This window comes from Lissotriton helveticus, chromosome 10, assembly GCF_964261635.1.
Source record: "Lissotriton helveticus chromosome 10, aLisHel1.1, whole genome shotgun sequence".
Taxonomy (NCBI): domain Eukaryota; kingdom Metazoa; phylum Chordata; class Amphibia; order Caudata; family Salamandridae; genus Lissotriton; species Lissotriton helveticus.
The window spans coordinates 173,957,134-173,982,563 of NC_136071.1; positions in this window are offsets into that span (position 1 = coordinate 173,957,134).

A 25,430-nucleotide genomic window follows, 5' to 3' on the forward strand; every position below is an offset into this window, starting at 1 on the left:
TTACCTTCTGTACTACTTTGATTCATATCTAGGACAACACAAAACACATCTCTCCAGCAAAAGCATTACCGTCCAGAGTTATCTTGCCAATATTAGTATTCCATCTTTGTGGGAGGGTTTAAAAAAAAGGGTTTAAAAAAAAAAAAGTATTCGTTGTGGCCCCGATTTTGTGTCAGGATTGCGACACTTTTTTGGCACTACTCCGATGCAAAGTCTCATTTGTTAAATTTCATAATGCACTTAAATGTACTCATGATATCCTGATAAACATATGTGTGAGGTCTTAATATCTGATGTCACTCTTGTGATGTCACGTCCGGCGAGGTCACTTCCTGTGATGGCACATGCGATGTCACGCTTTGTGACGTCATGCGCTGTGATGGCACGTGCCATTATGTCACTTGCATACTGACTAACTTGGTTAGTCCCCTCACTTCCTTTTACAGGACTTGTACCCTACACCTAGGTTGATATTTTTATCCCTCCTGGTGAATGGTTTGTCATCATAATTACTAATATTCAGAGAGGACTTCCAAAAGTCCAAATAGTATAGGCTTTCCTTCCACAAAAAATATAGCACATACCAGAAGACCACTGAAAAATCCTGCCCGAACTGGCTTGACTTTGTCTTTAACATGTCTCACTGTTTCAATCTTCCAAAAGTGATTTAATGATGTGTGAGGATTTGGGTGCCTTATATGGTATGGTTGTGTGACTTTACCATGTAATACACTCACAAAAACTGTGTTGGGTCCAGTCAGGCTCATTTGCAAAACCTCTAGCTCAATGCTGGGTAGCTTTGACTTTGAGCAGTAAGGCTTAAACAAAGGAACTATTGTAAAGCATTTAGAAGCACCAAACAACAAAATAACAAACACATATTACACGAAAGAAATCTGACACCAATTTATAAAAATAGCTATTTTTATGAATTTTTAGGGACAAAGATCAGCAAAATCCACCAGAGTGTTCCTGAGATAAATATTTTGAAAGAAAAAGTTAATCTCAGTTCACCAGCAAACAAGCATTGGTAAAAATAAAGTTTATAAATCTTTGAAACGTTTGAAAGAGTTGTGTTCGGCTAATCCAGCCCGACTGGAGTGACCAAATCCAGCAGGGAGCAAGCCAGGGGAGCCACTAAAGAGTATTTAGATGGTTACCTGGTCACCAAAGTGTTCTTCAGTCGTGTTCTGAACTTTACAGCACGACTGGCTAATATTTTAATGGAGTGGTCCTGGTGCTGAGGATACAGGAGATGGAGGATGCTTAAGGACACTTTGGGGGCTCTGCAGCCGACGGGGGTCTTCTTGTGGCTACTCTACCATCCACAGGTCAGGTGGGGTGACTTTGGCCACAAAGGTCAGGGTCCCTCGAAGTCCTCTTTGAGCCACAGAAGGTCAGCTGCGGCTTTACTACCGGTCTCTGGTCACAGCAGGTCCAGCTGTATGCTTTGGTGGAGGTTAGTGTTCCTCTTTAGTGACCAATCTGGACTTAGGTGACATTCCTGGGTCAGGCAGACTCAGGTGCAACTTTTAGCCATTTAGGATCGGCTTTTGTGCCGCCCAGCGGTGGTCACTGGCAAGTCTCGAGAAGTGTCTACTGACTTACCCAATTGAGCTACTCCAGCTTTCATGGCCCTGGTGCTGGTTCCAAGAGGTCAGCAGACTGACCATTGGTTACACTCCTTTGGTCTGGGGCTTGGGAGTGACTTTTCCTCAAGCCAACAGGCACAGTCCTCTCTTCGCTAGCCCAAGGTTCGGCAGTTGCAGTCCAGAAGATGGTTCAGCCTCTCTTTGCCTGTTCCAGGGATCAGCAGGGTCATCCTTTTTTGGTCCTTTCCCAGTCCCGTCATGATTTGAGGTTTAAGGTGCCAGGAGTAGCACATTTTTGCCCAGAAAGTGCCATAGGGGGATGATACAGTCACTAGCCAATGGGGTACCCTCCTGACCTGTGACGACTTCCGGCTATGTGTGGCATCGAGCAAACCCAGGCTGCACTATTCTACCTACTCCCAAGATGTCTGAACCCTTCCTTAGATGTTAGGAGCCTGTAGCCCACTCTAGAGGTGTGGCTACCTGGTTTGGGCCTGGTCTTCCCTTTCTGTTCCAACTGCCAGCCTGCCTCCCAGAACAAATGGGCAAACACTTAAGCGTTTGATCGCCATTTGCCCCCCAAAGGCAACTTTGCCTTTGAAGCCCACCTTTTGGGTCAACACCCCGAGTGACCTCCTGCATGAGGGAAGGGACACTTCCCTCTCTATTAGGCTACCATTGTTCCCAAATCTGGGAATTGTTCACACGACTCCCCTGGGGGGCAGAAAGTGGTCTAGTGGTCAGCAACCATGTGAGGCAACTGGAAAACTGGACTACAGAGGGTCAACTTTCTTAAAGTTGCTTTTACTTACAAGTGGCATTAAAGTCAAGTTTAATGCCACAAATAAAACTGATACCTTGAAATACCCATTTTAGTTGTCCCAATGAGAAGCAAGCTGGGCTGAGGGATCATCCGGTTGCCAAGGGGCTACTAACTTTTCCATAGCAAAATGACAATTTGAAAGTGTTGCTGTTAGAACAGATTAAAAGCATATATCCTACATATTAATTTATAGCTCCCTGCCTCAGGGCTCCATAGAACTTCCTTAGGGGTGACTTGCATATATTGTTAAGGGATGCGGGGGCCTTATCATTGGATTAAATGGTAAAGTCGAACTAGCAGTTTAAAACTACTCATCCAGGCTGCATTGGCAGGCTGGGGGCCATTTTGTACTCTTGTCTCCCACAGGTTGGCACAACCGGTTTTGCAGCCCTGGAGGGACACTCTGCCTTACATGCCCTGGTGCTGTTGGTACCATGTACTAGGGACTTATAATTAAGCCAGCTTATGCCAACTGCGTGTAGCCAATTCAACATACATTTGCAAGGAGTTAGTACACTGCCCCTGAGATCTAGTTAGACTCTCAGAGTTGAAAAACCAGCAGCATATGTCCAATACTTTGGGGGTGATCATGCAAAAATAGGCATTACTATTCCAGTCTCCTATGGTCAGTTATATGAAGCACCATGCCAGTGCAGAAGTGAGCAATTCTAATTGAGAATGGAAACTCAAGATGGCTGCCATAAAGGACAGCTCTTGGATATGATGTTCTAATTGACAGGTGAGGTATACAAGAGATGGATAAAAGGCTGATCCAGGCTGCATTGGCAGGCTGGGAGACATTTTGTACTCTTGCCTCACACAGGTTGGCACAACCGGTTTTGCAGCCCTAGAGGGACACTATGCCTTACATGCCCTAGTGCTGTTGGTACCAGGTACTAGGGACTTATAAGTAAGCCAGCTTATGCCGACTGCGTGTAGTCAATTCAACATACATTTGCAAGGAGTTAGTACACTGCCACTGAGATCTAGTTAGACTCTCAGAGTTGAAAAACCAGCAGCATATGTGATCATGCAAAAATAGGCATTACTATTCCAGTTTCGTATGGTCAGTTATATGAAGCACCATGCCAGTGCAGAAGTGAGCAATTCTAATTGAGAATGGAAACTCAAGATGGCTGCCATAAAGGACAGCTCTTGGCTCTTGGGTATGATGTACTCCAAAAAGGAAAATGTTCTAATTGACAGGTGAGGTATACAAGAGATGCTTAAAAGGCTGACAAGGTGTACAGAACAGTTATTTGTTACATTGGTTTCGCTTTCAAATCAAATTCCCAAAACTGCCAGAGCAATATCTCAGTAAAAGAAGTGCATCCTACCATGCAGGCAGAGTCCTGGCATTCCAGGGAAGTATAATCTCCACCTACTGGGAAATATGTATGTGACAGTACTCCACTTATACCTCCTCATGCTTCCAAGGGTGCCGTAAGTAACAAGATTAGAACAGTTACGGAGATGGACATTGAAATTGGGCTCCCATCATCACAGTTACAGAATAGCAACGGGAACATTTTTAATTTGTCGGCATTGTTGGTGAAGTGAGGAAACTTCAGCCAAGATTTAACCATCCCCAGACCACTATCAGCCCTTGTAAAATTCTACTCTGACATCCCCCTAGAATTCCTCATGAATTGAAGACTTTCTTACCAGCGAAAGAGGGATAGCTTTTTCACAAGGATCTCAAACTTGTCGAGGGTATGATTTTTTTCAGGCACTTTATGGGATAATTCCTTTGCTGACCTGGGAGTTAAAAGATGGAAATCAACGCCAGTAATAAACATATATCACTTAGTTTATTGGAACATGAGACCTTAGGCAGGTTGAGGAGACTCGAAGGTAGAGTGAACTTTGCAAATTGGTTCTTTGTAATGGCCACCCTGATAATAGTGCCACTTGGCCACTCAGTAAAGCTTACTTTTTCTAATTCCTCTCACTGGGCATGCATTTTTAAGAATATAGAGGCATATTACCAAGCATTAGCGAAAAATATCGCTAAGCTTGGTTAGCGGCTATATTAATATCGCCGTGCTTCGCCTATTTTTATCGCTTAGGAGCCTTGATATTATCAAGGTTTATGTCCTAAGCGATAAAAATCGGCCGATATGCATGAATATCGCTGAAAAGTCAGCGATATTCATGCATTACCGAGCAAATGCTCTTAGCCATGTTATCCACGCTTAGCACGATTATTTCCAAAAGTTGGTAATAGGAGTTAGCGATGTTAGCGACTGTTTCCAGTCGCTAACATCTTGGCACGCCCACTTTGCATGTCATTAGCAATATATATCGCTGACATGCAAAGTGGGCCCCCAGAAGCTCGCTATCTCCTACTAGCTGTCGCTAACTGGTGTTAGCGACAGCTAGGTAATAGGGCGATTAAATTATCGCCGCTTTAGCGGGAAAAATTCCCGCTAAAGCGGCGATAAGGCCCTTGGTAATATGCCCCATAATTTTATAGGATAAAGGTCTCCAAAGCAAGGATCTTTTTAAGACAAAATGTAGTATTAGTGGCTCTTAACCTCACTACAGAGAGTAAATCCTCAGGGTGATGTTGCTAAATGAGAGCCGGGATAAAGACTTCTTTTAATGTTTGGTAGCTTGGTCAGTTGATTGAGGCCTCTGGAAGATGAAGCCCTTGTTGAACAAATAGTGATTGGCTTGATGATTTCAAGTGATGGCAAAAACTAGATATCTCAGGAAGCTCATGCGTGCCACTTGTAAATGAAAGGGTTGAAAGTTCAAAGGTTGTTGTCACAGTTTTAGGATCTATGGTGACACTCATCATCAGTGAGAATAAAGCCCAAAACGTCCACTATTGTGGCATGTGGTGTGACTTTCTTAGATATCTTACAATTATCCTACCAAGGTACCAGCACTAACCCTACAGGATTGTTATACTGTACCATGGTGTGGATGTAGACGTCATCTAAATAAACAGCATCAAAACATCTAAATGCTCCCTTAAAACCTTGTGAAAGGAAATAAAGAACTAGAATGCTGCAAAGCCCAAAAAACCTGGAGCAGGACTTAAAGGCTGCCTTTCATTCATCCTCTTCAAGCACATGACAAAGTGGTGAGTGCTATTCAAGTTCAGCTTGATATAAATGTAGGCCTGTGTACAAGATCTAAGTATAGCGGAATAATGTGTAGAATTTGTAACCGTGACACTATAAGCACAATGATAATAAGCCCATTAGAACAATGCCACATGTTGCATTGGATATACAGCCAATTCCCAAGATAGCCAGAACAACAATTCCACAGTCTTTCCCAGGGCAATATAGCATACAGCATCACAGCCATGCCACTTTCAACATAGCAAAGACAAGTAATGTGCCACTGCCATGTAAATTTCCCCCTTTCCCCACTATGTAAAGCACCATGGACATTCAATCTTTCACATTGCCTGAGCATGTGTAACACTATTGCTGTGACAGTTTCTACATAATCATTTATTTATTTACAATATTACAAATTTACATTTGCAATATGGAAAGAGGCATGACTAATCAATAGTCATGCCTCCTTCCATATTGCATTGTGTGTAATGCACCACTGCCCTACCTGATCCCATATTATTCCTATATGTAAAGCACCATTGCCTCTACAGTTTTCACACCGCTACAGTATGTAACATGTGATTGCCATGTGATACGTCTTCCTCTCACCTCTATTTCAGTGGCGAAGGAGCTTTTCTGATGGACCATGTAGTGTATGTAAACACTATGGCGAGGAAATAGGGGTGGGGGGGGCAGTGAATTCTGCCATGACATGATTGGTTGCTGGTTCACTCCATTTACTCCAACATCTACATTTTACTACCTCGTGCCTTATGGCAGGAAAGTGTCTCTGCAACTCCACGAGTCCAAGCAGTGCCCTAAGTGGGCCATGGCCAGCCGGGCCTGGGTCTTAGCCAACAAAATAAATAGAATTCTGGAACAGGGCCCTTTGAGTCCCTCTATTCCTGTCATATGGTTCATGAAGAAAAACAATATGCACAAACCCAGAGAAACAACACCATGGTGGCGGCCCGGGTCAAATTATATCACCAACATATTTTGGTAAAGCCGGACTAGATGTCAATGTACCATGCTGCATCTTTTTGTGAAAGGTCTGTATGCATGTCATCCCCACTGGGTACCTGTTTCAAAGCTCCTAATGTTCTAAGTGAGGGACTAAAGGCAGCCTGAGTCTTGGCATTGCTTCAAGAGACTCATCTTTAGTCCAGGTATGGGTGTTCCTATCACCAGCTCATACTGTGGAATTTGTAAGCTTATTTTCCGCAGCGACAACCGAGTTGACTTAGCCTAGCTTCACTCTGACTAAGAGATGTTGAAATATTTTTCTGTACATCTCAAGCATTCTTCATTGATTCCTGAGAGCTCCAGTTCTAGAGAAAGAAGAGGGTTTTTGTTAAATTGGAGGGCTTGGAAAATGCACGACCTTATACTTCTGTCTTCCCGGCTGTTCATTCAGCCCCCACACATCTCTGGTTACCAGGTGAACGCAAGGAAGGCTCCCACTCATCTTACGTTGCCAGGGTAACCAGGAAAAACTTATGTATTATCAAACACATCCTAATATTTTGAAACATGCAGTTCTGTGCTTGCAGCCTAATTTACCATTTAGCATTGCGTCCTCCGGTTCATCAGTCCCACGCCAGAGAGTGCGCTTTAACTTTTTCCCTATCATCACCGTAGTCTTCTCTCATCCCTGTGGTTTACTTGTGCAAGGCATGCTATTTGCAAACCTCCCATTTCACCTTGTCACTTATATTGTTTGCAAAAGGCTAATTTGATGAGATGGCCAGTCTGACCGTTGAGATCCCAAAAGGTTTAGATGACCAGGGCTTACTGCAGGAGGAGTGTCTGAGATAAACTATGAGGATTGGTATTCCCACCCCTCAAAGGGAAAAAATAGACATCTCATGAGGACTCTGCAAATCTGCTTCCATAAATGTAAGGGATATACCCTAACAAGGATATTTTGTCCCAAGTATATTGGTGTTCTAAAGGGTTATTTAGCTGTTGATGGGAGTCTGAGGGTCTGATTTAGACTTAGACGGATGAAATGCAATCCCTCAGGGTGACGGAGGAAATTATCTCCGCCATCCATAAGGAATACAATATATAAAATTTAGAGATGACCGCCAGCCCAGAGGTCATATCTGCACATTGAAAGAACTGCCATCATGACAGTTCCCATTCAGAAGCAAAAAGTTTGGTGGACGTCTGTTGTCGCATTTGACAGCCATCCACCAAACTTTTACTGTTTTTTGTTTTTCAGAAACAAACTTGCAAAGCGGGAAATTTTAGACAAACTAAAAACGAATGACACCACATCCTGGGAGATTCTCCTAGGGTGTGGAACTCATTATATTTTCCTGTCCCTCCCTGCAAGACTTTGCCTGGCGGTGACGAACTGGAAAAAAGATATTACACAATTCACTCTAAATACAATGGGTGTTGTAATGAACATCCTCTGACTGCCATACTCCTTTGGGCCATTGGAGGAAGTATTTCATCAACTAAACCAACAAGGTCTCTGTCAACAGTGTGTGTCCATCTCAAAATGAGGAGGCTGGACTGAGGGTCTGGCAGGCAACAGAGTACCCTGTCCTACAAATTCTAATTTGGCCCATTTGATTATTCTTTTGTGTTGAAGTCCAAGAAGCTTTGGTATTCCTCATAGTTAACGACTGGCACAAGGACAAGTGGTGTAGAGGTAGAGGCATGGTTACATACCAGAAATCTTCATTGCTCCTAGTCCTATTTGAAGGTGCACCAGTCAATACGTTTCGCCCTCCCACCTATTAGTTGGCCTTCAAAAGTTATGCTTGATGTTCCAGGAGGATGCAGGGAAGTCAGCCTCTTCTTACAGGTAGCCATTCCTTCAATATAAACACAGAGTGAAGCTCACCTAAACTCACTTTAATTATCGCAACATCATTTATGCTGAACTTCCCAAGAAACAATAATTGAGATTGCTGAAAGTTCAGAGCAGTTGCCAGATAATGTCTCATCTCTGAAGTGAGACCATTTGACACAAGACTTTAAGTCACACCAGTGGCTTACATGCGAATCGCGACTTAAATTCAAGATTCTGTGCAACAAACAGAAGGCTGATGGGAACAAAGGCAGGGAAGCTTAACAAAAACTGCTTCCTCACTACAAGCCAGCAAGAGCTCCTTATTTCTTTTACCATCTACCTCTAAGTTGATTCATCAAAGTTTCTCCAAAGCCTATAACGTAGATGCAGATCCTTGGTGGTGCAGACACTCAGGCATTGGAATGATGTTTACTCTAGGAGGAGAGGATGTGGTGCAGCCACCAGAGCTGCTGACTCAGGAGCTGGGGATCTGGGTTCGAGTCTCGGCATCAGCGGAATATACTGTGAGTCTGGGAAAATCACTTATTCTCCCTGTGCCCATGGAAAGCGCCTGGATACCCTCCAAGGTGATAAGCCACAGTATATAAATCTACAAATTTACTACCTCTATCTTCAGGGCAGAACAATAATGCCTGTCTTTCAGGAAACTACTAAAAGTGAGTCATCAAGGCCATTTTATTGGTAATTGTAACATAAGAGAGTAGCAACTGAACAGCACTGGGTAGATGATCCTGCCAGCCTTCTGCTAATTCTGGAACTAATCTTTTCGAGTTTTCATTTAACATGGTATACAGTAAAAAAAAACTGAGAATTGACCACAAGTTGATGTTGTAGCACTATGCAAAGCCTGAGAACAAAGATGCTAGTCAATTTCTTCTGGACTTTTATATTGGACAGCAATAGAATCTAGTCTTCCAAAGTCTGTATGGTATCTTATGCTCATGCTTCATGCGACCTCAACTTCCTCATAATCCAGCACTATGGTAATCAGCAGATGGACAGAGCCATCTCACAAAATATCATATGCGTGTCAATGGTCTCGTATTTGACAATCCTTAAGGTCTATCTTATCCAAAGGTAAAACACATAGGCCGCAGTGTGAAAAGATAAACTTTCAATCAATGGACCCTATAATCCCTGAAAATGATGATGGTGAGCAGGACAATTCCCCAGTGTAAAAGAACTGGCTGGTTTCAGTGCAGAATTCCAACAGACACAGCTCATGCTTACCTGAAAAAAATTTGAAATTGTTGTTGGTCAACAGTTCTACAAAGACTAGCCGTGTATATGTATATTTTGAAATAATGTACCTGCAGGTTGACTTTACACACTCTAGGGTGTGTGCACATCTTCATGTGATGCTATAAGCAGGGCACCACACAGGTCCCTAGCCAAGTGTACACAAAGGGGACTGTGTTTTGCTTATTTTGATCTAAGAGTGTGTTTTTTCTATCAACTGCCTGCTCTCCATTCTGTAAGGCAGAGCCTGCAGTAGTCACATATTTTTCTTTCGAACGTTGTGCATCTCCTGCAACATCTATAAAAAATTTACAAAGGTCACAAAATTCGATTCAAGTCTGGCACACATCTAAATCAGGACGTTCGTTGATGCTTTGATATCACATACCCCTATCTTCAAATATTTTATAAGCAAGTGTAATTTAGTGTATCTTTTTCTTCCTGATTGTTCAGACAGCTATGATAAAAACTTATGCAAGTTATGCATTTGTATTCAAAATGTTTGTGAGTTACTGGTGTAACAGTTTCACAGTACTCACAAAAAAGTACATCTGATTTGAGCACTACTAACAATGCACAAGAAAATTTACTCTTGGGTGTTGATGAAGAGAAAGCAAGAAAGTCCACAAACTACGAAAAGGTCAATAACCAGGACCCATTCAAAACTTCATCCAGTAAAAACATTTCACACATTTCTAGCATGCAGCTAAAGTAGACATCTAAGTTGGAAATATCTTTACGCTGAGGCCGCCAAGAGATTTGCGTCCTGTAGGACTCAGTAGAAGAAGTATGTTGCTTCCTATGGAGCTCATCTGTTTGGAATACATTACCTTGATTAGGGAAGCGACTACTTGTGAGTAGGCACTAGTAATCAACTCTTTCACCTCAAATAGAGCAGTTTCTAGTTCCTTATCGTATGTGTTCTTTATAACTGGTTGTGAGTGACGGAGCAATCTAATTTATTTAAGTGTGGTGCCTGCTGGACTTTAAATATGCTTGTGGGGCTTTCCATTGTGCACCCTCTCTAACCACCAAGCTTGTCTATGATTTTAGTACAAGGGTTTTTGCTTCAGGTGTAATTCCACCAAGAGTCCAACTTCTGTCTTTTCTTCTTTTCTTCCATCGTGAATGTTCTCGTCATGATCCCAACTTGCATTGATTCCACCCTTGTAACTGGTGATGATACTTCTGCATGAGTTTTAGGATGCCAACAACAATGTGTATTTCTCCTTTGAGTTCGCCACTGCACCAAAAAGGGTTGGAAATATTGGGGATCCCCTAAGAAGCTCCTCTGGGGAGAGGAGTTGGACTAACAGCTAGGGCGGTCGACCTTGAATCTGGGGAACTGGGTTCGAGCCTCGGCAATGAGGCTGAACATCTCGTGATTCTGGGCAAATCACTTAATCTCCCCAGGCCTAAAAAAAATAAAAAAATGAATGTGTCCTCATGTAATGCAACTGGCGCTATGTAAAGTGCTCTGATACCCGATTCGCTTGAAGCATCTAGGGAGGTTCCAGGTGTGGTGGCACTTTCCGTCAATCGCGTGGGTGCAACTCGATTCAGGAGGAGGGATACCACGTCCTTGATTCTTCCGGAATCGAGTTGCACCCACGCAAACCGGAACCTGCATGTGGATCCCCTCCCGGTTTGGGCTTGATGTGTACACTCATTAAGCACGGCCGATGTAGCACTCTGATTCCGTGTGCTCATGAACGCTAATTCCGTGAGATCACCACCACGTGAAGATCGAAATAACCCTGCTTCAGTTACCACTTCGATTGACGGAAGGTGCCACCCCACCTGGAACCTCCCTAGACGCTTCAAGCGTTTGTTCTTCTCCTTTCCTTCAACACACGTACCCGACTGAGTCGGGTAGGATTACCAATCTTATACGCGATCAGATTTTTTAGAAATATCACTCCAGACCTACACGATTTTAGATCGTGTCTTAAGCCCTGAAGAGTCGCAGTGATTTGTTCCCACGCGACGAAACACGTGTCGGCTGGTTGTGGAACCAATAAACATATATCCATCTTCCAAGAAACGGAACTGAATTGCAATTGTCTTAATGATTGGCTCTATACATAGAATGTTGTTTATTTCATAACCACTGTTTGTACACCTTGATTGTTGTGTGCGAGGGCATTGCTGTTTTTCATGGTAATTTGCTCCCCTTATTTGCGAATTCGCAAATTTTTAAAGTTTGATGCATTGCATTTAAGGAATTTCTATTTGAGTTTCCTTAAATGCAATCGCAATTTAAGAAATCACAATTTTGCGATTTCTTAAATTGCGAAAATTACAAAAATGTTAATGCATCCCAAAAATTGGAAATGCATTCGCAAACGGCTGAATTTTGCGATTCTCACCACTTGCGAATGCAATTTCCATTGATGCATGCCCCCTCAGATGTATTAAGGTTCCCGTTTGCATTTCTTAAATATTGACTCCGTAGGAATCGCTAATTAAGAGGTGCAAAAGGATATGTACAAAATCTGTGATTCCCTAATAGTGTATCCTACAGATTAGGAATTGCTATTAGGGAATCGCAAATAGGAAATGCCATTGTATTCCTGCCTATGGGCGAAATAGGAAATGGTTTGCATTTCCTAAATTGCGATTTCCTAATAGGAAATCGCTATTTAAGAAATGCTAAGCAAAGGGTGGCCCGGGGCTTAAGCTCCCCCTGGAGGCACCCCGAATTTCCTAGTGTACTTGTAACTGCACATATGCCTTAAGGGCATATGTGCGATTCACGTCACAAGAAAAAAAAAACATTTTTTATATAATTTTGTTTTCTAAACGCAGTGGTTACCATCGACGTGAAGTTGATGTTAATTGCATTTCCTAAATGCCTTAGTCGCATTTAGCAAATGCTTCGTAAATGTGCTCTACGAATTGCAAATAGGTAATCCCTATTTGCGATTCCTAAATCTCGGTTGCAATTTTTACAGTATAGAAATCACAAATTGTGGCCAGTTTTGGCCCTTTGTGCATCTGAAAAGGCTATTTAGCATTTTTTAACAGGCCGTCATAACGATTCAGCCATTTAAGAAATGCTAAAGGGCTTCGTACATTTGGGCCTAGGTTCCCTCCCGCTAATTTATTGAGCTGTAAAATTTATATGGTCAGGAAAAAGTGGCACGGGCGGATGGAGATAATGGGAGAAGAGGAGACAAAATACTACTATTCTGCATTGTTAACCTCTGGAGTGGTTCTGCGATACAGGTGCCTCGAGTGGGTCTTACAAATTCACACAAATGTGGATTCAGTTCTTCAGCTACATCACAAGTGCACTCTATTAGTAACCTCTATGTAATTCTATGAGCTTTCCAATATATATTGTATATTGCTGTTAGTTCTTACAGGCTGCCAGTGCTTCTCCAACCAGAGGCAGCAGAAAGCATCAAGAAAAAAAGAGTGCGAGAAGTAATTGCAATGGATGAACTGATGACGGTGAAGCCCTATAATGCTCAGTGTTGCTAGGCATGTGGCCTATTGCAGCATCCTTCTAAAATTATTTGTTTACAAGATGCTCCCAAAGCCGACTAGAATGAGTCTCGCCGTACCTACAGATCAAGGTAAGGCATGTGATATTCTGGCAAGTGTAATTACACACACTAGCTGCTCTGTCTATCTGCAAATGCCCCCTTCCATTGAATTGAAAATAAAAGAAAAATATCTCCTCCTGAATCAACTGTAAACCAGCTATTTGATGATCTTGGTTCAGCCATTAACAAAATGCAAAGGCCTGTACACATTGAAAAGATGGCCCACCCCATCAAATTTATGTCATTCACCATTATGTGTCTAAGAATCGTAATTTTATGTTTTCGCCAGTCAAACCGGTTACCTCTGATGCTTACAACACATTGTCCCTTCCGGCATGTAACGACCACAGATTCTCCTATGGCCCTACATGGAATTAACTTCTCCTCCTATCAATGTTTCTCCTACCACCATCTTCTGCTTTACATTATCCTAATCCTCGTCTCAATTCAAACTATTTTTTTTTCACACAAAACTAAAAAGCTATAGACTTTCTATTTCCTACTTATCTAACCTAAATTGCACCAGCTCACAGACATACACCTTGGCTAATGCATGTAGTGGATCATCTTAAGAACACTAGACAAAAACACCAATAACTTCAACCATGTGTGAAAGTATTACCTAACTAAATAATTAGCTAACCCCTAACGCTCATGTCTTAGAGTAGCGTGCTACTCGCAGACAAAGTCTCCAAGGCCTTGTCAATGGTAGTAAGCACTAAATAACTGCAATACAAATGGGTTGCGGAGTTAGCATCAATCACCTGTTGACTAGATGATGACATCACAGGAAATGAGACAACCGCAAAATATATTCTTCCCTTACGGGTTATAAAGCAGTGGGAAAACTGCTGTTACCTTCAAGATTGATTGAATGCCACCCTTAAGTGGCATGCTTCATGACTGGGCCCCTCCTGACACCAGAATTGGGAATCTTGGTGCAAACTAGTCCCAGTATGAAGAGGAGCTCATTTGGTGTTTTCAAGACCAAGTACAGGTCAGGTGATTCCTGAAGACTAGTGGTGGGTTGTATGAGGGATTTGTAATGCAGAGAGACAGGTTGTGAGTTAAGACTACCTATTGGTTAAAAGCAAAACTGTATTGTATCTCCAATGGTAAACTAAAAAAGACAAGGGATTAATTCAACCCTTATAGAGAATGTAACATGTGTATGCCCAAAAGGCACCCTGAAATGAGTGGTGGAGATCTCCCAATGGTAAACTCTAGGGAAAAGTAAAAAAGTGTATTAAACTTAATAAAAATAGTAAAAATATTTTATGTTAAATAATCATGTAAATAATGCTGTCTCTTTATTTTTAAATCTACAACAAAACTAAAAATATACTATACAATTATCTTAATTTTGAATTCAATATTTAATTAATTTGAATATATGTTAAATTAAAAAAATGTTGACATTTATATAACAACCCCTCATAGAATAAAATATTCATGTTTATTTATGTATTAAAATTCCTAAAAGTTATGTACAGAATTAATTAAAAATGTTGTAAATATCTTTTCTTTAAAATGGTTTAGTATCTTTTTAAATGTAAAAAAGTGATTACAATATTTTATTATAAAATAAGTATTTTTATGTTTCATTTTCATCACAATTAAATTACTTATATATAGTCATATTTAAAAGGTCTAAATAAACTAACTTAATTTAGCATTATTTCTTATGGGATTTTATTTTAAGACAATGCCTCAATTATTTTCTATGGTAGGATGTTGCAGTATCAGTTGTTGGTCGTGTGCGGTGCTGGAGCTATCACTACTCTTTTTTTGCATTAGCAACTTACACTTGTAAATTTAGCTCCACCCCATTTCAGGCAATGGAGACAAGTATAGGGTAACCGGATGTCCTGGATTGGCCTGGACAGACCAGATTTTTCATGGACCCTCTCGGCGTCCCAACACTTTTTTCTACAACAAAGAAATGTCCTGGTTTTTTAGAGTGGCCGTGAGAGGGCACATTATCACAGTGTGAAACACGCTCACCTTTCCTCCAACCATCTCTTAACACAGTAACATAAGCTGAGCTGTTTAAAAAGCCACCTGCTGTGTTGCCTCGCCTTTCTCAGGCTGAACAGTAGGATTTAATGAGGGGTGAATCAGTTTCCCATCACCCCAAGCCAGACTCATTACCAGCCTGCTCCTGGCTCCCATCATACATGGGGGGAGAGGAGTGTGTGTGTGTATGTGTGTGTACTTGTGTGTGTGTGTGCGTGTTATGATTTTTAGTGTAGTCCTTTTGTAACCGTGATCTGGGCCTGACAAAAACATAGTCCTATTTCTATGCCTATTGCCGTCCTGGTCTTTCGTTCTGAAAATCTGGTCACCCTAGCCTTGTAAGTCTACACTTTTGAATAACTTTATATTTGTAAATGGTGAATAGCCATAAGTAGTAAAGTTATTCCAAAGTGTAAGATTGCTTACATGTGTAACTTGCTCACAAGTGTAAGTGACCTTTGTGAAAAGCCTTGTAAGTATTTTAGGGGCTTCTATGTGATCCAGAGGTTCATGACTTTGAGCTGTGACTGCATCTAAAAGCACGTTAACTTTTGACATTCGCATGTCAAAGGAAACTCGAGGGGGTTAAAAGGTCTGACGTAGTTAACCATATTGCTTATTTCGTGAGGTGGGGCTGGGGACTCCATCCATCTTCTCCAGGAATTTATGTTTGATCTCAGGGTCACAGGTTTGAATCCTGTCATGTTCTGCTCAGCCTTTCATTCTTCTAAGGTAAAGAAAAATAAAGACTATTGAGTTGGGTAACAATACATATCTATAATTCAGCACCAAGAATCCCCAAGGGGTATGTGTGCCTTACAAACACATATGTTGAGGTGGCGTATATTTAAGGCTCCCTGTTTTCCGTTTTGACTGATTTTTACAGATAAATACAGACAGAAAACCATTTATTTTCTTGTCTGTATTTATTTTTAAATGTGGATAAAACGGAAATTTGGTGCTTTCTGAGTGATTCTAAATACACTTTGCCATGACTGCCAGGCCAATAACTGTGTGGATTGATAGAGAACAGGGTTAAAAAAGAAATGAATTTTAGGAAAGAGACTTAAACAGCAGTGTATATATGCACAAGGCTGATACTGAAATTTGCATATTTTCATATAAGCGCATCGATTTATCTTCTGCGTGTGTTCATATCACTGAAATCTGGTAGGCATTCAAGCATGACTGCATATTTATTGGTTAAATAAATGTGGAAATATATCAGTTTCAGCTTTATTATTTTACAAACCCTATGATAAATATGGATAAATACATATAAAGTTGACAAAAAAATAAATATGGATAAATACAGTCAGAAATGCCCCAAAAAATACCATAAACCCAGGAGCCCTACATATATTTCAGCCCCTCAAATTCAGCTTTCACGTTGATAGACACGTCCTCACGTGCCCTCCATTTTGCAGCCTGTTGTCCCTTGGTCAGAGAACATGTTGCACCTATGGCTAAAGATACCTATTTGGTCTCCTATAACCAATACTGTGGGTAACAGAGCAGAAATGAGGCAGGGATAGTCTCATGTACTGAGAATTAAATGGCTCTTTTGGGATTCTGCAGAAAATCAAATAACATTTATCTGCAACATTTTCCTGTACTGCATTTGTAAAACACCATTGATATGGGAGCTAAAGTGATTCACATTGCATAAAACAAAAATCATCTCGCCTGCTGAAATGCTCCTTCGGGAGGGCAAACACTTCAAAAGGAGTCTTTAGACATAAGCAGGGGACATACTGCCACCTCAGGAGAACTAGTTTCTAATTCTAGACATGCATTAATGGTTTAGTACCTTTGTCCCCATGTCCTAAAGTCAGCAGTTTAACCACGAGACCACATCTACCCCCTTTGAAGTTATTCGCCCTCTGAATTGATTATTGTTCATGTGTATTTTGGTGAATGTAAACATTTTAGATTAGCGCTAATATATCGCCTCAGGGCACTCTAGACCACTCTACAAATGAGGTTCACAGTTTTAATCAGCACGGTATACATCATAAGTTTCCTCATGTATTTTGTATAGATTCCGATTTAAAAAAATCTCCTAGCATGCATAGCCATCTAAGCAGCTGGTAGATTTCTCTGTATGCTCTTTGCAGGGGTGGAAGTCCCTGGCACAGTAAATGTGTGCTGCCCTGTTTCTGATTTCATTAGCCAGACACGTTTCCCTACTCATGAGATTGGGTCATGGGTCCATGGAGGTGTTCTCCACGTGATTTTGTAGCATGTCTGTGCAGGGGCGGCTCTAGGCTCATGGCGGCCCTGGGGCAGGAAGCGTAGGTAGGGGGGCCCCGGAAGAGGGGGTCTGGGCAGGGCAAAGCGCAGAGGCCTGTGAAGAGGGGGGGGTCAGGGTGTTTGGAAGTGGAACAGAGCCGGAGGCCGCCAAATCCCTGCCAGGGGCCGCCACGCAAATATGTATCCATCCTCAGAGGATTATTATATTAAGGATATAAATTGGCGTGGTGGCCCCTGGGGTTTTGTGGCCCTGTGCAGGTGCACAGCTTGCACATGCCTAAGGCCGCCCCTGGTCTGTCAGGAAATCACGCAGGGCTGGATGGTCCAGGCTATTTACATAGGATGCGGGGAGCGGTTCTGGGACTAAACCATTTTCTACACGTGGGGAGATTAATGGAGTGAAGAGAGGACTGTAGCCTGGTCTGGTGTAGGCCTGAGCGGCCTTGGGTACCAGGGGAGCAGCCTGCCACAGCTTATAGTAAGATTACCTCATTGGATTTGTAGGACGAACATCTGCCTCTGTGTGACCGCTTGAAGATACTGGCAGACTAGATTGTGTGTTGCCGCACAGCTGTGGTTTGCATGATGTTTGCGTGTTGCTGCGTAGGCAGGGTTGGGCTGGCCCATAGGCAGGGCCGGACTGGCCATAGCAGGCATCGGGCGTTTCCCCGGTGGGCCGCCAAGATGGGGGCCGGGTTTTGGCCCTTATGGGCCGTTTTTGTTGCTGGGGTCGGCAATATCGGCCCCCTGTAACAAAATCGGCCCTATCAAACAGCTCGGCCGCAACCCCGCTCCCCTCCCAGGGGGGGGGCGGCCGAGCAGTTTGCCAGGGCTGGTTTCTGTTCCCAATCCGGCCCTTCTATAGGGCACTCAGGCTGGTCTGACAGGTATGCACCAACATTTAGGCTGTTTATGGGCTTGTTTTATGATCTCTTGGGCCAGTTTTTGCTGCTGATTTCCGTGATATTAAAACATATATTGCCTGCAATAAATACAAATCCATTCAGTCTTCGTTACCGTGCAAAACACCTATACAGAAGGGCACTAACAGGGCAGAACTGGGACCACAAACTAGCCCTGGCAATTACATCGGACTGGCCTGCGGGTGGGGGTGGAGGGGTGGGTATACTGGGTGCTGGTAGGAAACACTGCTGCTGCGCTTTTGTTACAGGGCACTGCTGCAAAACCAGTCCTGAGTAACAAAACCAGCCCCTACCCTTCTGGCTCACCGGGAAAACGCCAGGTGTCTGTTATGGCCAGTCCGGCACTGGGCACAAATCCGAAAGGAGTGGGGGGCTAACTAAATTAGACGGTATGCAAATGACATCACAGCGTGTGACATCACTGCACATCACATCGAATGTGGCATCACAGGAAGTGGCATCTGTAATGAATTACATTTAAAACATGGGTATTTAAATGGCTGTTGGTGAGGAATGAAATAAATTCAACAGCTTGCTTCCAAGTCCTAGTTTCTCTTAAATGCTTGCAGAGTGATAACAAGCTGTCTACCTTTGTTTCCCCTCCACTGCTCTTGCACACAGGTGGGCAGCTATAGATTGCTCCCAGACAGGACTGTACTGCACAAAAGGAGAACTGACGGCCTTTAATCAGCCCTTTGTCTCGGCCCAGCTGGAGGGGAAAAACTGCCTGCACAGTGTTGCTCGGCGGAAAGCAGGCAACATGCAGGAGCAGCTAAATGTGCCCCGGTGTCGGAAAAATACACTGGGACAAGTTCAAGTTACTTTATTGGGGCCCAACTTCTTACCAGGGGGGGACAGCCTCCACCCTGAGAAAATAGTGGGTAGATGCCATCTACCTACAAGTACCCTCGATTTATGCCCTGCTGTACAGTGTGTCTTTACAAGTTAAAAACTGCCCCAGTTTGCAAACATGGGGCACTTTTTTAGCTATTTGATTCACTAATGAGTGCCACATTTATTTTGGTGCCCAGGCCTATATTCTGTCCCGGTCCGAACCCGTGCATGGCTCCTAAAATCAGGCATACTGGAATGGTTCATGTGCTTGCTTTCTGTTGCATGCATGTGCTATGTTGCATTAGAAATGTTTCATATATTGCGTGACGTGTTTGCGTGTGTGTTGGCAGTGTGCTGCTTGTGTGACTATGAGTGGGTGAACGTGCAGGGTGAACACTCAGAGAACTTATCCATTCAGAGTAGTTGTTCTTTAACAGGTACCTTGTGCTTGATTAAGGATACCTCAAAGATTGATGCATAAAAGGGTGTCAACATTTTAGTGTTGCTTAACTGTGCGAGGTTTACACAGCTTATGATGATGGCCATTGTGCAAGGGACATGACAATGGGAGCTTTGAGCAGAGCTGCCTTTGCTAAGATAGCGCCCTGGGCATGGGCAGAGAGAAATCTGTCGCCCTTGCTGATGGTAGTAGATTAAATAAGGTATCATTTGTGTTCACTTTTGTGTTCACTGGTGAGTACCTGGATGAGCAGGGACTAGCCCCTGAACATATACATCCCTAGACCTCCCCCAGCTCACCTAAACCACTGATAGCTTAGCTGCCTCTTGCAGATGATGGAGTTGTTGATGTGTGTCAGCAGGGGTCAGAGGGTGAGAGAGGCCAAGTAAGGAGGCCAAAGGGGTATTAAAACATCAGCTGCTGTATGATAATGAAGGACTAAAACCACTTTAAACTGGAAAATCAGACATTAACGAACAGGCAGGGACAAGGACAAGGCTGGAGCAAGATGAGAAGGGTGTTTCTGTTGGCATAATCTTAATGCACACTGCTGCATGCGCCCCTCTGAAAATTGGCGCCATGGACCTAGACCCACCTTGCCAATGCTAAAGGCCAGCCCTGGCTCTGAGCATAGGTGCATAAACAAAAGAGACAGACCTGCAACAGCTAAACATTGTATGTGTGGTGTTGAGAGTGACACATGGCCAGTGGGTTGGCCTGTGGTGGTGTTCTGGCTGTGTTTTTCGTTCATGCACATTAAGGGCATACAGTATTCTAGGAGAGGTGAAATGGAGATGCATACATTTAATGGTGACATGGAGGGGGTGGTTTAAGGCTAGTGTGACTTTGAAAACTGGCATGCTGCAAGTGGGTTGACTTTTGGTGCTTGGTGTTTGTGTGGAAACTATGAGAAAAGTCAAAATAAAAGGGAATGGGCATTTTGGTTGTACCCATATAGGTGCTGGGGAGGTAATGAGGACTTGGCGGTTTGTCATCTAGAATAGGACATGTAAGGTGGGTATGAGGTAGGGCAGAATGGTAATTATAGGAACCAGACGCACCGGCCATGCTTCTATTTTTATCCTATATGTTTTGTACATGCTCTTACCACTCGTAGTCTAGCATCATGTGTCTCAAAGTCAAGTCAAGTCAAGTCAGAGAATTTATATAGCGCACTACATACCCAGAGGGTCCCAAGGCGCTTAGAAAGGGGAGGAGGATTATTTGTCAAATATCCACGTTTTAAGTTGCTTTCTGAATGCTCGGTGGTTCTGGGTAAGGCGAAGGTAAGCGGGGAGTGAGTTCCATGTTTTAGCAGCCAGGTATGAGAAGGATCTGCCTCCCATGGTGGTCTTGTTGATGCGAGGTATAGTGGCGAGGGCTTGGCCGGAAGAACGTAGTTGGCGGGAGGGGGTGTAGAAGGACAGTCGTGAGTTGAGGCATTCTGGTCCGATGTCGTAGAGTGATTTGTGTGCGTGGGTTAGCAGTCGGAAAGTGATCCTCTTATTGACGGGTAGCCAGTGGAGGTCTTTAAGGTGACCAGAGATGTGTTCGTTGCGTGGGATGTCTAATATGATCCTGGCTGAGGCGTTTTGGATTCGTTGGAGTTTCTTCTGGAGTTTAGCGGTAGTGCCTGCGTAGAGGGTGTTTCCGTAGTCCAGTCGGCTCGTGACCAGAGCATGGGTGACTGTTTTCCTTGTTTCTGTGGGGATCCAGCGAAATGTTTTTCTAAGCATGCGAAGAATATTGAAGCAGGAAGAGGATACGGCGCTGACTTGTCTATTCATTGAGAGTGAAGAATCCAGGATGACGCCTAAGTTCCGTGCGTGGTCTGTCGGGATGGGTGCTTTTCCGAGGGCTTCCGGCCACCAGGAGTCGTCCCATGCAGAGGGGGATGTACCTAAGATGAGGACTTCTGTTTTGTCTGAGTTCAGTTTCAGACGGCTTTGTTTCATCCATTCGGCAACTTCTTTCATTCCTTCGTGTAGGTTAGTTTTGGCGGTGCTGGGGTCATTGGTGAGAGAAAGGATAAGTTGAGTGTCATCCGCGTAAGAGATGATGTTGAGGTTGTGTTGGCGGGCGATGGCCGCGAGGGGGCTCATGTATACGTTGAAGAGGGTGGGGCTGAGTGAGGATCCTTGTGGTACGCCACAGATGACTTCAGTGGCCTCGGACTTGAATGGTGGGAGGCGGACTTTCTGAGTTCTTCCGGTGAGGAACGAGGTGATCCATTCAAGTGCTTTTCCTTGGATTCCGATGTTATTGAGGCGTTGTAAAAGGGTGCTGTGGCAGACTGTGTCAAATGCTGCAGAGAGGTCGAGGAGGATGAGGGCGACTGTGTCTCCATTGTCCAGTAGAGTTCGAATGTCGTCTGTTGCTGCGATGAGGGCGGTCTCAGTGCTGTGTTTTGTTCGGAAGCCAGATTGTGAGGAGTCGAGGGATTTGTTGGCTTCGAGGAAGGCGGCGAGCTGGTTGTTGACAGCTTTCTCGATGACTTTGGCCGGGAATGGAAGGAGCGAGATGGGGCGGTCATTTCTGAGTTCGGTGGGGTCCGCTGTGGGCTTCTTCAGAAGGGCGGTGAGTTCAGCGTGTTTCCAGTCTTCCGGGAAGGTGGCGGAGTTGAGGGAGCTGTTGATGACGTCTCGGAGGTGCGGTGCTATGACGGAGTCTGCTTTGTTGAAGATGTGGTGAGGACATGGGTCTGTGGGGGATCCTGAGTGGATGGAATTCATCAGGCGGATTGTGTCCTCAGTGGAGATTGGGTTCCAGTCGTTAAGGGTGTTCACGGGGGGAGAATGTTCAGCAAAAGGTAGGGTGGGTTGGTTTCCGGGTTGGTTGTCGAAGCTGTTGTGGATGTCTGCAATCTTGTTGTGGAAGAATGAGGCTAGGGAGTCGCAGAGGGCTTGAGAGGGGGTGATGTCGTTGGAGTTGGCCGAGGGATTGGAAAATTCCTTGACGATGTTGAAGAGTTCCTTGCTGTTGTGGGCGTTGTTGTCAAGTCGATCCTTGAATGCTGTTTTCTTGGCCTTTCGGATTAGTTGGTGGTGAGTGCGGGTGGCGTTTTTGAAGGCGTCCTTGGTGCTGGTAGTTGGGTCTTTTTTCCAGGCCTTTTCGAGGGAGCGGCAGAGTTTCTTGGACTTCTTAAGATCATCGTTGAACCATGAGGCCTTTTTGCTGGCAGGTTTGTTTTGACGTTTCTTCAGTGGTGCTAAGGTGTCGGCGGTGTTGGATAACCATAGGGTGAGGTTGGCGGCGGCTTCGTTTGCGTTAGAAGAGTGGGCTGGGGTGTTTAGAAGGAGCGATGCGGAGATCTGGTCCGTGGTGATTTTGTTCCAGTTTCTTTGCAGGGTTGGTTGGAGGTGGTTGGTGGGTTTTGGTTTGTTGTAGGTGAAGTGAACGCAGCTGTGGTCAGTCCAGAGGAGCTCCGTAGTGTGGCTGAAGGAGACATGATTGCTGGAGGTGAAGATGGGGTCGAGTGTGTGACCTGCGATGTGGGTGGGGGACGTGACCAGTTGTTTAAGTCCGAGGTTGGCGAGATTGTCCAAGAGGGTGGTGGTGTTGCGGTCGTTGATCTTTTCAAGGTGAAAATTGAGGTCTCCCAGAAGGATGTAGTCTTTGGAGGGGAGCGCGTGAGGAGTGATGAAGTCCGTGATGTCTTCACTGAATTTTGTGCGGGGTCCTGGTGGTCTGTAGAGGAGGGAGCCTCTGAGTGTGGTCTTGGGGTCGATGTGGATCTGGAAGTGAAGGTGTTCAGAGTTGGTGAGATTGGCGTCAGAGCTGGTTGAGATGCGGATTGACTTCTTATGGACGATAGCGATTCCTCCTCCTGTGTGGTCGGTGGGGTCCTTACGAATGATCTTATAATCTTCAGGGATGGCAATGGTGATGTCTGGGGCGGAGGAAGCGTTCATCCAAGTTTCTGTTAGGAAGGCGACGTCCGGAGAGATGGTGTCTAGTAGGTTCCATAGGTCAATGGCGTGTCTGTGGACTGATCGGGTGTTGAGAAGGATGCATTGTAGGTGGTTGGGGTCAGGAGTCTGTGTTGTGGTCGTAGCGGAGATGTTGTCGGTGCCGATGAATTTGCAGGAGTAGCAGGAAAAAGGTCCATGGGTGTGTCCGGGAGCGGCTTGGACGCAGTTTGGGGCGCGACCGGAGTTAAGGGCTAGGAGGGTGGCGGCATCGTAGGTAATGCGGGGGGGCTGGGCAGCGCGAGGGGCAGGGGGTTTGGCGCTGGGCGCGGTCCAGGCGCGGACGGGCGTAGACGGGCTTACCTTTGGCGCACCTTCGGCGCGGATTGGGCGCGAACGCTGCGCGTGGACGCTGCGCGCGGGAGCTACTGTCATATATGGATAGTGGAGGGGGAGGGGCGAGGGCGTCTCAGCTGGGAGGCGGGGCGGGCTAGGTAGGAGCACAACAACAACAAAATGGAGGGCGCTTGGGGGGAATACACTTTAAAGGTCGGAAAGTCGCGCTGGCAATCTGAGCAGTGAAACAATCAAAGCGGAACACAAAGCGCACAGCAGGCAATTTAAATGACACAGTTTGCAGCAAGAAGCGCTAAGCAACGATACCGCAGCCAAAGGGAGCGACCACTCAGCTGGCAAGCGTCGAGTGAGTCACAGCGCTTCCAGGTAACGGAGCGCTGAAGTAGTCTGTGGGAGGGCGTCTCAGCTGGGAGGCGGGGCGGGCTAGGTAGGAGCACAACAACAACAAAATGGAGGGCGCTTGGGGGAATACACTTTAAAGGTCGGAAAGTCGCGCTGGCAATCTGAGCAGTGAAACAATCAAAGCGGAACACAAAGCGCACAGCAGGCAATTTAAATGACACAGTTTGCAGCAAGAAGCGCTAAGCAACGATACCGCAGCCAAAGGGAGCGACCACTCAGCTGGCAAGCGTCGAGTGAGTCACAGCGCTTCCAGGTAACGGAGCGCTGAAGTAGTCTGTGGGAGGGCGTCTCAGCTGGGAGGCGGGGCGGGCTAGGTAGGAGCACAACAACAACAAAATGGAGGGCGCTTGGGGGGAATACACTTTAAAGGTCGGAAAGTCGCGCTGGCAATCTGAGCAGTGAAACAATCAAAGCGGAACACAAAGCGCACAGCAGGCAATTTAAATGACACAGTTTGCAGCAAGAAGCGCTAAGCAACGATACCGCAGCCAAAGGGAGCGACCACTCAGCTGGCAAGCGTCGAGTGAGTCAAAGGAATGGTTAGATGGCCATGAGAGTCATGTGTAATGCTCCAGTTGAGAGGTCAAGTCTGATACTGCTCCATAGAATTTTGGAGAAGACACTCCCTCATGAAAGTGATGCCACTGGAATGCTTTCTGTGGATTCTAAGAATGATTGGTGTGTCACTGGCATAAGTGCAGCAGTTGAGACCAAAGAAAAGGATAAAAGATGCCAAAGCCTCCTGTAGGCATTACGTTGTAAAGTGAGAACAATATGAAGAATTAATGCACATGGCAGTAGAGTAGGCCAGCCAGAAGTGTCAAGGTTCTAAAGAAACTACTTCTGATCTACCTGAGGAGTAGGAAGGATTCTATTCAGTTGGCAAGGACCCTGTTCTTTAACTCACATTTGCTGTAGACCATAGGAGAGAGTAGCAAGTTCTATGACACTTTTATAGGAATTTTGAAAATTATACTTAGACTTATATAATTATATAATTGTACCTAGACTGTAAAATGTTCACTAGCAGAGTTAAAAACCTTGTGATGAACTTCAAGTTAAGGTTGCAACCAAATACTTCACAAGAGCCTTTTATAAGAAGAGGGATGCACGCACGAGTCCCTAGGTTTGGTTGCATGAGTAAATAGTGCTTAAGGAAATTTTA